Source organism: Salvelinus sp. IW2-2015, unplaced genomic scaffold (assembly GCF_002910315.2).
Source record: "Salvelinus sp. IW2-2015 unplaced genomic scaffold, ASM291031v2 Un_scaffold1961, whole genome shotgun sequence".
In the NCBI taxonomy this organism is placed as follows: domain Eukaryota; kingdom Metazoa; phylum Chordata; class Actinopteri; order Salmoniformes; family Salmonidae; genus Salvelinus; species Salvelinus sp. IW2-2015.
In genome coordinates this window covers 188,152-200,983 of record NW_019943314.1, presented here as the reverse complement: position 1 = coordinate 200,983, position 12,832 = coordinate 188,152, and the positions used below count along the sequence as shown (strand labels likewise).

The window sequence follows — 12,832 nt, the reverse complement described above, 5'->3', positions numbered from 1 at the left end:
CAGGTTATGTCTGTCCATCACTGATTTCCACCGGACACGTGGAACCCAGCCTGGTCCGTCTCCACCATCCTGACTGGTCTGCTCAGCTTCATGGTAGAGAAAGGCCCCACTCTGGGCAGCATCGAGACCTCCGACTACACCTGTGAGTTCATATTGACAATGTTATTATTCTATCAGTTGATTAGACGGGGGGACTATGGATACATGAGATCAAAAGGATTTGAAACCATGTTTTGATACAATTCCATTGTTTACAAACAATGGCTAAAACCATCTTCTATTTGGGTTCTGATGGGACAACAGTTGAATTAACGCTCATGAAGCCTTACCAGTATAAAGTTATTATTCAACAATCAATGGCTATATATCATTCATTTAAAAGGTAAAACAAACTTGATGTAGCAATGGACGATTGTCCCTTTTTCTAGTATTAGACCTTTAGAGTCCCGTCGCTTTCTTACATTCATCTTATAAATCCTTCATAAGCACTACATAAATATGTTACAAAGCATCTATAACCATATGTCATGGTTTTATAAAGGGTTCATAAATGTGGCATAACTGTGACAATAATCACCCAATGTCAAATGTGACATAGCCCACTATGTCGAAATATGATATAAACATGTTTTCAAAGGGCGACATGTGTGTGCTGAAGGATGGCACACCGCTCTAAAGTCAAGTCATTTTTCTCACATTAATCTAATCTCGTTCCCAGACACTTTCTGCTGAAGTGTGTGGAAAGGTCAGGTGGATAGTGCTGAGCGATTAGTGCTTTTTGAGGTCGGTGTGATTTTATTTAAAAGATAATCACAGGTTTCGTTTTTTTTAAGCATTAAAATGCACAATGCATAATGTCGGTTGAATGTTATAACACAGAATAAATATTTAAAAACAGACCAAATGGAATTCAAATAATTTAACCAACGTCGCTCATAAACAAGTCATACTGTGGGGTGCTGGACCCAGTCAGGTCTTTTTAATAACAAGTCATACTGTGGGGTGCTGGACCCAGTCAGGTCTTTATATAACAAGTCATACTGTGGGGTGCTGGGTCCAGTCAGGTCTTTATATAACAAGTCATACTGTGAGGTATTGGACCCAGTCAGGTCTTTATATAACAAGTCATACTGTGGGGTGCTGGGTCCAGTCAGGTCTTTATATAACAAGTCATACTGTGAGAGTATTGGACCCGATCAGGTCTTTATTATAACAATCAGTACTACTACGTGTGGGTGCTGGGTCCAGTCAGGTCTTTTATATAACAAGTCATACTGTGGGGTGCTGGGTCCAGTCAGGTCTTTATATAACAAGTCATACTGTGGGGTGTTGGACCCAGTCAGGTCTTTATATTTAAATATAACAAGTCATACTGTGGGGTGGCTTGGACCAGTCTCTTATAGCACATTTCACCACTCCTACTGAATGATCAAGTAACAAAATTTGATGAACATCCTGTATCGGCAGGACCCTTCTGCACATAAGCCCTAGCATTACCCTACTACTACTTACTCACTTCTACTAGCTACTACTCACATATCTAGACACTTGGCCACGGGGCTGTCTGAAATACGCCTAGCTCTTACGTGACCTCTACTCTATCCTTATACTACTATCACTACTTACTCACTACTACTACATAGCCTTCATGCGGCTGTCTGAACATACCTCCTACAGCTACTATCTACTAACTACTCCTATCTTACTATACTAGACCTGGCAGGGCCTGTGCTGAAATACAGTACCACCCCTACATAGCTACTACTCTATATACTCTAACACTACAACTTATACCTGAGGCTGTCTAAAAAACCCCTACTGGACAATACTTGTTACTGAGATACTAAGTAGCCTGGGCAGGGGCCTGTCTGAAATAACCATAACTACTACTCTACTACTACTAACTAACTCAGGGCTTCTCAAACCCCTACTACTACACTACCTACTGCTCAACCTCTCTACTGCTGGCAGGGGCTTGTCTGAAATAAGCCCACTAGGTACTACTAGCACCTACTACTGACTCAGCACGTACTAGACCCTGGCCTAGGGGAGCTTAGCCCCTTAGCTGACACTACTATACTACCCTATGACTACTACTACTATGATCCTGCGTGTTAAAACCTAACTACTATACTCGCTCTACTAGACCTGGCAAGGGGCTGGTCTGAACATAGAAGCCCTAAGACTACTACTACTACTATATAACTAGACCCTGGCTATGGGGCGTTCTCTGAAATAAGTAGCTAACTACTACTAACTACTACTACTTAGACCCTGGCAGGCTGTTAAGCCAGCACTCTGTACTACTACTATAAATATCATGACCCTGCATCTTGAATAAGGCAGCTTACTACACTACTACTACCTACTAATACTATACTAAGAGGGTTCTGAACTAGCCCTAACTACATAACTTCTACTATCTGACAAAGCTGACTGACGTTCTGCTACTACTATAACTGAGACCCTGCGTTAGAGGCGGCTGTCTGAAATAAAAGCTACCACTAGCTATCTACTTACTTCTCCTACTACTACTACTACTACTACTACGTCTATACTAGACCTGGCAGGGCTGTCTGAAATAAGCCCCAATACTACTACTACTACTACTACTACTACTAGCTACTACCCTGGCAGGGGCTGTCTGAAATAAGCCTCTAAGCTACTACTACTACTACTACTACTACTAGACCTGAGCAGGGGCTGTCTGAAATAAGCCCCCTAGCTACTACTACTACTACTACTACTTACTACTATACTACTAGACCCTGGCAGGGGCTGTCTGAAATAAGCCCTCTACTACTACTCCTACTATCTGACTACTACTACTACTACTACTAACTAGACCTGGCAGGGGCTGTCTGAAATAAGCCCCTATCTACTACTACTATACTACTCTAGTGACTAACTACTCCCCCGAGTGTCTTCTTCAGAATGTGTTCATAATACCACTGTCCCGCTTCATTTACCCTCTCGTCTGGTTTAAACCATATACACGACTCACAGGTTTGGCCCATGTTAATCACTGACAATGCTGTCTTGAAAGGGGTTAGTTGGAAAAGAGTGGGGTTGTAGGCTAATGAGGAAATTGGTTTGAAATTACGGAAGTCATTAGTCATGGGATATGTTGCATAAGAATGGAAGACGCAGGGAACCGAACCGCTTATCCAGCCTTAGACAGACAGACAGACAACATGCCCTGTCTGTCTGTCTGTCTTTACAATGCTACTGACCCACTCAAACGTTTTGAAAAGAGACATATGGACCTGGTGGATAGGTTAACTATAGTAGTGGTATAATTAGGTTACAAATAGTAACCTACTTAATTTATATAGTGATCTCAAAGGAAGTTGTTTCAGCCTTTTATACATTTAATTACACAGATCATAAATATGAAGGCAACATGTAAAGTGTTGGTTTCAGGAGCTGAAATAAAAGATCCCAGACATGTTCCATACGCACAAGTGTTTCTCAAAAAATGTTGTGCACAAATGTGTTTACATCCTTGTTAGTGAGCATTTCTCCTTTGCCAAGTGGCATTATCAAGAAGCTGATTTAAACAGCATGATCATTCCACAGGTGCACCTTGTGCTGGGGGTGGGGGGGGGGCAATAGGTCACTCTAAAATGTGCAGTTTTGTCACACAAAGCAATGCCACAGATGTCTGAAGTTTTGAGGGAATGTGCAATTGGCATACTGACTACAGGAATCTCCACCAGACCTCCTGCTCCTCTACCATAAGCCGCTCCAATGTTGTTTTTTTTGTCGGTACGTTCAACCGGCCTCACAACCACAGACCGTGTGTAACCACGCCAGCCTCGGACCGCCACGTCGTCTGAGACCAGCCACCCGGACAGCTGATGAAACTGAGGAGTATTTCTGTCTGTAATGAAGCCCTTTTGTGGGGGGAAAACTCATTCTGATTGGCTGGGCCTGGCACCCAAGTGGGTGGGCCTATGCCCCCCCCCATGGCTGCGCCCCTTCCAATTTAAGTGAAATCCATAGATTAGGGCCTAATGAATTTATTTCAATTGAGTGATTTCCTTATATGAACTGTACTTAGTAAAAATCGTTGAAATTGTTGCATGTTGCGTTTWAAAAWATATATTTTTCAGTATAGCTAAATTCCCCATCTTAAAATACCATGTCAACCTACCTGTGTGTTTGGTATAGCTGGTATCTGTTTATGTTTGGGTGAGTTTCAATACGTGCTGTGGGTCATTGCATTAGTCATTAGGCTTGTCTTTAAACCATGACAAAGGACATCAAAGAGACAGACTGCATCTGACCAGAGCACTAAATAGGGTAGAAGATCATGAGTGGACTAAATAGGGTAGGAGATATGAGTGGACTAAATAGGGTAGGAGATATGAGTGGACTAAATAGGGTAGGAGATATGAGTGGACTAAATAGGGTAGGAGATATGAGTGGACTAAATAGGGTAGGAGATATGAGGGACTAAATAGGGTAGGAGATATGAGTGGACTAAAAGGGTAGGAGATATGAGTGGACTAAATAGGGTAGGAGATATGAGTGGACTAAATAGGTAGGAGATATGAGTGGACTAAATAGGGTAGGAGATATGAGTGGACTAAATAGGGTAGGAGATATGAGTGGACTCGTCTCTCGGTTGGCGTTTGTTGTCAGTCAGTCAACCCGTGAGCCAAGGCAGTTAAGTACAGCACTGTCAATCTCCCTAGTTGGGCTGAGACGGGGATCTCCACTGTGCTTAGCTGATCAGTTTAGTAACAACACAATGCTCTATATAGCCCAATGAGAAACAACATCTATATAGGCCCCAATGAGAAGACAACAGTCTATAATAGGCCCCAATGAGAAGACAACAGTCTATATAGGCCCCAATGAGGAAGACAACAGTCTATATAGGCCCCAATGAGAGACAACAGTCTATAGAGCCCCAATGAGGAGACAACAGCACATGAGAAGTAAACCTTTGTGTTAATATAGATATTTTATTTCATTTCTTTTAATATATGCCATAGTGTGGCAGTCTGTTAGAGCGTGAACCAGCTTTCTTGTCCCTGGCAGTGTACGAAATGGCACCCTATTCCRTTGTCTTGTTCGCTACTTTTGACTGGAGCCTTTGCAAAGGTAGTGTGCTGTATAAGGAATAGGGTGTCCTTCGGGACACATCCCGTCTTGCCGAACAGGACAGGTGCTGAGAGTAGAGCTGGTTAATGTGAAAACACACCAGCACCCTCCCTGGCTAGCAGAATTACTCATTTTACTGTCTTGCGTTGCATTTAGATTGTTCTACACTGTAGCCTACTTTTGACTTCAGAAAGCAGAAGAAAAAATACTTTCAGATTAAAGAAGACTTGACAAATGCTCTTTTGTCTCTTATTCTGGACCTTTTAAAGATAGTTAATTTGAGATGCAAAGCACACAAATTCCATGCTTTGTAATTATCTCGTTTTGAAATTGTATGTTTTCATAGTTAATGGAAAATAAATGTACCCCGCTATTTTAGAGAATATGTTTGGTGGTTATTATTGGTGTGTGTCTGTGTGTGTTAAAGGGAAACCAGTGCCAGCGAGAGGTGAAGGAGGTCACGCCATCTTTGAAAATGACAGTCACAACATTTTAGTGGAATTGACAGGTGTGTGTGTTGTAGGAATTTCCAATCCACTACAGCAGAGTGGATATCTCTTTTAGTTTACATCCTTTTGAGTTATAAGGGTGCCAAGCCTTATTTGAATATTTCTTAATCTGTCACGTTATTTGTATTTATTATGGATCCCTATTAGCAGCTACTCTTCCTAGGGTCCAGCAAAATGAAGGCAGTTACATTTAAAAAAAAAAAAAAAAAAAAAAAAAATGTAACATTACAATACATTAACAACAGATTTCCCAACACATAATGGTGGTGCAATGTGAAATCCAATCTCTGTTGGAATCCAGTTTGCAGGAAGATATCCAATCCTTTTACATCACTCACAACTTGCATCTTGAATTCGTTTCAGAGTAGGGCAGAAAATACAGTACGTGAAGACTACCTACACCATGTAAACTGGAACGATTTTATCTCACTAACGGTTGCTATAAATCGAACCACTTACAGATTAGATTAGTTTTGGGGGGAAAAAATAAGTTTCTTAGTGCTGAACGATTAGTGATTTTTGAGGTCGATAATCGCGCCACCCCTCCCCCCCCCCGTTTCGATTATTCGGATTAACACAGAATAAAACTATTTATAAAAATCCCATGATGGTAGTGAGTGCCCATTACTGCTTATCACTTATTAACCATTTATTCACTTTACTTTTATAAAATATTTAAGTTGTTGTGTATATTACTATTATTTGAATTCCAAGTCATCATCTCATCTCTATAGAGCTGCTTCCTACGCTGTCTGACAAAATCATTATTTTGGTAGTTCTTCAAAGGAAATAAGGCATACTTTTATGACTGCTGAACACCAACTATCAATCCTATTGTATTTTCAGGTAGAGATACCTGGCGAAGCAATAGCTGCTCTCTATGTCCCCTCYCCATCTCGGGCATTCTTGTCTCTTCCGCGTACAAGAATCACAGACCGGAGAAGAATCACAGACCGGACAAGTTGATGATGCGCAATGGATTATGAACATTGTAGTCAATTACCACATTTTAGTAGTATAAAATATTGTCTTTTTTTTAATTAGGCAAGTCAGTTAAGAACAAATTCTTATTTACGACGGCTTACCCCGGTCAAACCCGGACGACGCTGGGCCAATTGTGCGCTGCCCTATGGGACTCCCAATCACGGCCGGATGTGATACAGCCTGGAATTTGTTCTTAACTGACTTGCCTAGTTWAAAAAACGGCCAATATTTTACATACTAAAATGACGCCTTTTGCACTGAGATGCAGTGCCTTGGACCACTGCACCACTCGGGAGCCCCTTTGGAAACTACAACTCCCTACTACATCGCACAGTTCTGTCTGGATCTGCACAGTTTCTCTAGAGATAAATCCATGTSCGCATTGAGCTCACAGAAGAAAATAAACAGAACAAAATGGTATTCAAACAACTGAACCGACGTCAGTCAATTAGTTGTTTTAAAAAACGAAAAATAACAGACATTTCGGTTAATCACTCACCACTAACGTTTCTGATCTTTGTGTAGCATAAGATCGAAAACAATCAATATACATGCGAAAACACAGATATTGAAACAAACCTTTTTTTTTTATCAACCTGCAACAGACCATGCTGGGACACATGACAGAGGCCCCTCCCATATCTGTGTATAATTCCGTAGATTTAACTCTCTGTTTCTGGTTACTCTTAATGGAGTTAAAAGTACTCAATCACAATCAATAACTCCAGGGAGCGTATCACTTCCTTGACTGTTAATAAGATAACTCCCAGTAGAGTCAATTTAACCCTCATTTTTTAAACACTGATTTCAACTATCCTTGATTTACTGTCTAGGTTAAAGGGCAACTACACCACTTTTCAACCTCTTGTTCGTTATCTCCAGCACAATACCAGTGCCAACATATTTAAACTGTATTTCTACATTTTGCAGAAAAATATGTTAACTTTTTAATATTTAAACAGTGATTTTCAAACACTGACATACGCAGTGACATGGGGAGCGAGAAAATACCCTCCTTTGGGCTAGAAACGAGTAAATAGCAGGTTGTTGAAAATCACTGTTTTTAACTTTTAATTCTACCCTGTGATGTCACAGAAGCATTTTTTTTTTACCTTCTTCTTCTCTTTTTAACCACAGATCATAGAAACGTGCTGTTTTCACATATGTAGAAAGTGGCGAAATTGCCCATTAAGTCAATCGCGTTTATTACAAATTTCAACAGGAAGACTGTTATTTTACCTGTTTYAGTTGGTTGTTTTACAAGATTTCCGCTGAAGTTGCATGACTTTGACCTGATTTTAATAGAAATACTAATGACTTTAATCACTCTGGCATAAAAAAACGGCTGCCAGAAACTCCCATGATTGTGAATGAATTAATCCATCGTTACACTAATGTATCATTGTATTTTTTTAACCAGGATAGCCCACTCATTCAATAACAGCTGTTTTCCATGGAGTCCCGGGTGTCATGTAAAAATGTTCCCAGTGAAAATATACTGAGCAAAAATATAAACGCAACATGCCACAATTTCAAAGATTTTACTGAGTTACAATTCATATAAGGAAATCAGTCAATTGAAAGAAATTTATTAGGCCCTAATTTATGGTTTTCACGTSACTGGGATTACAGATCTGCATCTGATGGTCACAGATACCTTCAAATAAATGGGTCTCACAATGGGCATCAGGATCTCGTCACGGGTATTTCTGTGCATTCAGATTGCCATCGATAAAATGCAATTGTGTTCGTTGCCCATAGCTTATGCCTGCCCATACCATAACCCCATCGCCACCACGGGGCACTCTGTTCACAACGTTGACATCAGCAAACCTCTCGCCCACACGATGCCATGCATGTGGTCTACGGTTGTGAGGCCGGTTGGACGTACTGCCAAATGATCTAAAACAARGTTGGAGGCGGCTTATGGTAGAGAAATTAACATTAKATTCTCTGGCAYCAGCTCTGTTGGACGTTCCTGCAGTCAGCWTGTCAAATGCACACTCCCTCAAAGCTTGAGACATCTGTGGCATTGTGTTGTGTGACAAAACTGCACATTTTAGAGTGGCCATTTATTGTCCTCAACACAAGGTGCACCTGTGMAATGATCATGCTGTTTAATCAATTTCTTGATATGCCACACCTGTCAGGTGGATGGATTATCTTGGCAAAAGAGAAATGCTCACGAACAGGGATGTAAAACAAATTTGTACACAAAATTTGAGAGCAATAAGCTTTTTGTGCATATGGAACATTTCTGGGATCTTTTATTTCAGCTCATGAACAATGGGACCAACACTTCACATGTTGCGTTTATATTGCTAGTGACTATATTCACGGCACCAAATAATTGATTAAAACACATGGTTTTGCAATGGTCTACAATAGCCTCAACAGACCTCTGTAGGGTAGCATCATGGTGTAGCCGGAGGACAGCTAGCTTCCATCCTCCTCTGGGTACATTGACTTCAATACAAAACCTAGGAGGCTTGTGGTTCTCACCCCCTTCCATAGACTTACACAGTAATTATGACAACTTCCAAAGGACGTCCTCCAACCTATCAGAGCTCTTGCAGCATGAAKTGACATGTTGTCCACCCAATCAAAGGATTAGAGAATGAATCTAGTTCTGAAAGCATAAGCTAGAGCTAGCTAGCACTGTAGTGTATAAAATGTGGTGAGTAGCTGACTCAGAGAAAGACGGTAGTTGTGCAGTTTTAAACAAATTAATTTCTTCAGAAATTAAGGAGAAGTGAGAGAGAGAGCTAGCTATATTTATATTTTATATTTATATTTTTTACTTTCACTTAGCTAGCAAACGGAGCTAGCTAGGTTAGCTTACTCAAACACACGGCTCAAACAACAAGGGATTACATGTTAGCTAGCCGGCAGTGGCTGTCTAACACTGGAACTTTTCCAAGTCAAGGTAAGCTTTTATTAATTTATTGGTGAGAGAATGCCAAGATTGTGCAAAGTTGTCATCAAGGCAAAGGGTGGCTACTTGGAAGAATCTCAAATATAGAATATATTTTGATTTGTTTAACGCTTTTTTTGTGATTCCATATGTGTTATTTCATAGTTTTGATGTCTTCACTATTATTCTACAATGTAGAAAATAATAAAAAAAAATAAAGAAAAAACCCTTGAATGAGTAGTTCTAAAACTTTTGACCGGTAGTATATAATAATACCAAATACCCCACCGAAGACATTCTTTAAAAAATATATKCTTGGTTATAACAGACTTTATACGGGCAAATAAAACTGATGGAATAAAGAAAAGTTTTCCATTTCCCTAAGAGGAAACAATGGATACAAACATATTGAAGATACACAAACCCCATCTTTTCACGCGTCTATTTCCAAAGGATAAAGCGAAGACAACTTAATAGTTTAGAACACGACAACAATATGGAAGAAAATTAAACGGATTCTACAAGAACCCTCCCTAAAACACACACCCCTATGGAACAATCCTTGGGTAGCTTTTTAAGAATTCACATAGAAATTGGTCCACATGGAAAAAAGGCATATAAACTGTAAATTACTTGGTAAGGGAAAAATAAAACGACTTAAATGACAGAATATAAAAAAGCAATTTTGGACTGACCAATGTAGATATTTTCAAARACATGCAACTTAAAAAGTTTCATATCACAAAATGTTGATTTGAAATATTTTGGACATCAGAGCAAAGTTTAACGGAATCCTTATTTGTCAGAAAAGGATACTAATATAATAGGAAAGATATACAAAACATTGAAGAGTGCCTATCCAATTTACAATCTCTTAGAAAAAAATATTAACTCTTGGTACCAAAACTTTAAAATAACTGATATTGGCACAAGATGGATGTGTTGGAACCTAACTAACGAAATTGTTAACTTAATCTACTAACGGAAATGTAAACGTGTCACGTTCTGACCAGAGTTCTTGTGTGTTGTGCTTGTTTTAGTGTTGGTCAGGACGTGAGCTGGGTGGGCATTCTATGTTGTGTGTCTAGTTTGTCTGTTTCTATGTTTGGCCTAATATGGTTCCCATTCAGAGGCAGATGTTTTGTGTTGTCTCTGATTGGGAATCATATATAGGTGGCTTGTTTTGTGTTGGGGTTTGTGGGTGGTTGTTTCCTGTCTTTGTGTTTTCGCTGCACCAGATAGGGCTGTATCGGTTTGCCACATTTGTTATTTTGTAATTGTGTAAGTGTTCACAGTTTCGTTTAATTAAACATGTTGAACACGAGCTACGCTGCGTCTTGGTCCGATCCCTGCTACACCTCCTCTTCAGACGAAGAGGAGGAAGACTGCCGTTACAAAACGTAATCCAGTCATGTTTGAAGTGTAAAAGTAACAATGACTCAATAATTCATGCCTTCTAGGAATGCTATGAAGTCCAAAAGTTAGAAAGTTGGCTGTTAGACAGACTAAAAGTAATCTTTACATTTCTATCTGCATATTTCAAGGCATGGCAAATGAGGGTGAGGTGAGATACCAATGGGTTTCTAGTCAATCATTTTGAAAAAAAGTGTACATAAAACCTGTAAATCATTAAAAACTTTTTATGGCTGCAGGGGCAGTATTGAGTAGCTTGCATGAAAGGTGCCCATTTCAAACGGCCTGCTCCTCAGTCATAGTTCCTAATATTTGCATATTATTATTAGTATTGGATAGAAAACACTCCAAKGTTTCTAAAACTGTTTGAATTATGTCTGTGAGATTAACAGAACTCATATTGGCAGGCAAAATCCTGAGTTGAAATCAAAACAGGAAGTCAGAAWTCTGAGCTTGTCTGTATTCAACAGAGTCCTTTAAGAAATCCAATTGAGTTATGACTGAGGTTGCACTGCCTAGGGGTTCCACTAGATGTCAGCAATCAATAGAAATTACAATGAGACTTCTATGATGTTGTGGGAGAGAATGAGAGCAGAATCAGTCAGGTGTCCATCAAGCAGCCATGCGCTTATCATGCCACTTCCTCATGCAAGCCACTGACGTTCCATTGCTCACGCAGACGAATACTCTGGTTGGAACTTTATTGAAGCTATATGTTAAAAACATCCTAATGATTGATTCAGTACTTAGTTTGAAATGTTACTTCGACCGGTAATATCACATTTTGAAGTTTTTGTCCGATATGAAGCTGACCAGAATTAGSATTTGGACATGTTTACCAAACGCGCTAACAATTGGACATAAATAACGGATTTTTTCGAACAAAACAAACATTTATTGTGGACCTGGGATTCCTGCTGTGCTTTCTGATCGAGACCAACAAAGGTAATGAAATATTTATCATGTATTTTATTGTTTATAGTGACGCTATCTTTGCAGCTGTGATATGCTACTTTGAGCGCCGTCTCAGATTATAGCGTGCAATTATTTTTCCTTAAAGTTTTTTTGAAATCTGACATAGCGGTTGCATTAAGGAGAGGTATATCTATAATTCAATGTGTATAACTTGTATTATCATCTATATTTATGATGAGTATTCATGTTGAAACGATGGGCTATGCAAAGTCACTTGATGTTTTTGCATTTAGGAATCTTGTAGCCTCAATGTAAACTCAGATTTTTTATATAGATATGAATTTATTCAAAACAAAACATACATGTATTGTGTAACATGAAGTCCTATGAGTGTCATCTGATGAAAATAATCGAAGGTTAGTGATTCATTTTATCTCTATTCTGGTTTTGTGAAGCTATATTTAGCTGGAAAAATGGCTGTGATTATTTTTGGTTTTGTGGCGACCTAACATAATCGTTTGTAGTGCTTACGCTGAAAAGTTACTATATACTGTATGTAAAACATAGTCTATTTCCTTTCAGTTTAAACTACATGTTTGAGTTCACTATCAATTATGAGAAGTTTAGCTAACTATTGAATGAATGATAGCCTGACACCAAAGCCTGTTAACTATGATTAGCGTTGCTTAGAGTCAAGAAGACAAGACACATGGACTTCTGGTAATTTTATTGAAACAGTGATTGGGTTGATTTGATGTTGACATTATCCTCACCAATAACCTGATTACTAAATGCATTGTGCAACATAATGACCAAGACAAGACAGTACATAAAAGAAAAAAGACCAGAGAGTGTTTTTGAAAACAATAAACTCCACCCAGGTGAAGATATTCTGACGTTCTCTGCAGAACCAGTAAATGATCCCTTTAAACAGCAGTAAGAACCTTCAGTCCCAATAGAACATGGGAGAGTTCCGTCAGAGTCT

General features: G+C 39.3%; 1 long non-coding RNA gene across 1 annotated transcript; it reads left to right on the top strand.

Moving 5' to 3' along the window:
* The first annotated feature begins 2,919 nt into the window (after nt 1-2,919).
* LOC139024870 (uncharacterized) lies at nt 2,920-5,495 on the top strand. Its single transcript, XR_011476245.1, has 2 exons — nt 2,920-4,319; nt 4,615-5,495. It is a non-coding gene; the product is annotated as an uncharacterized lncRNA (long non-coding RNA).
* Nucleotides 5,496-12,832: the final 7,337 nt, after the last annotated feature.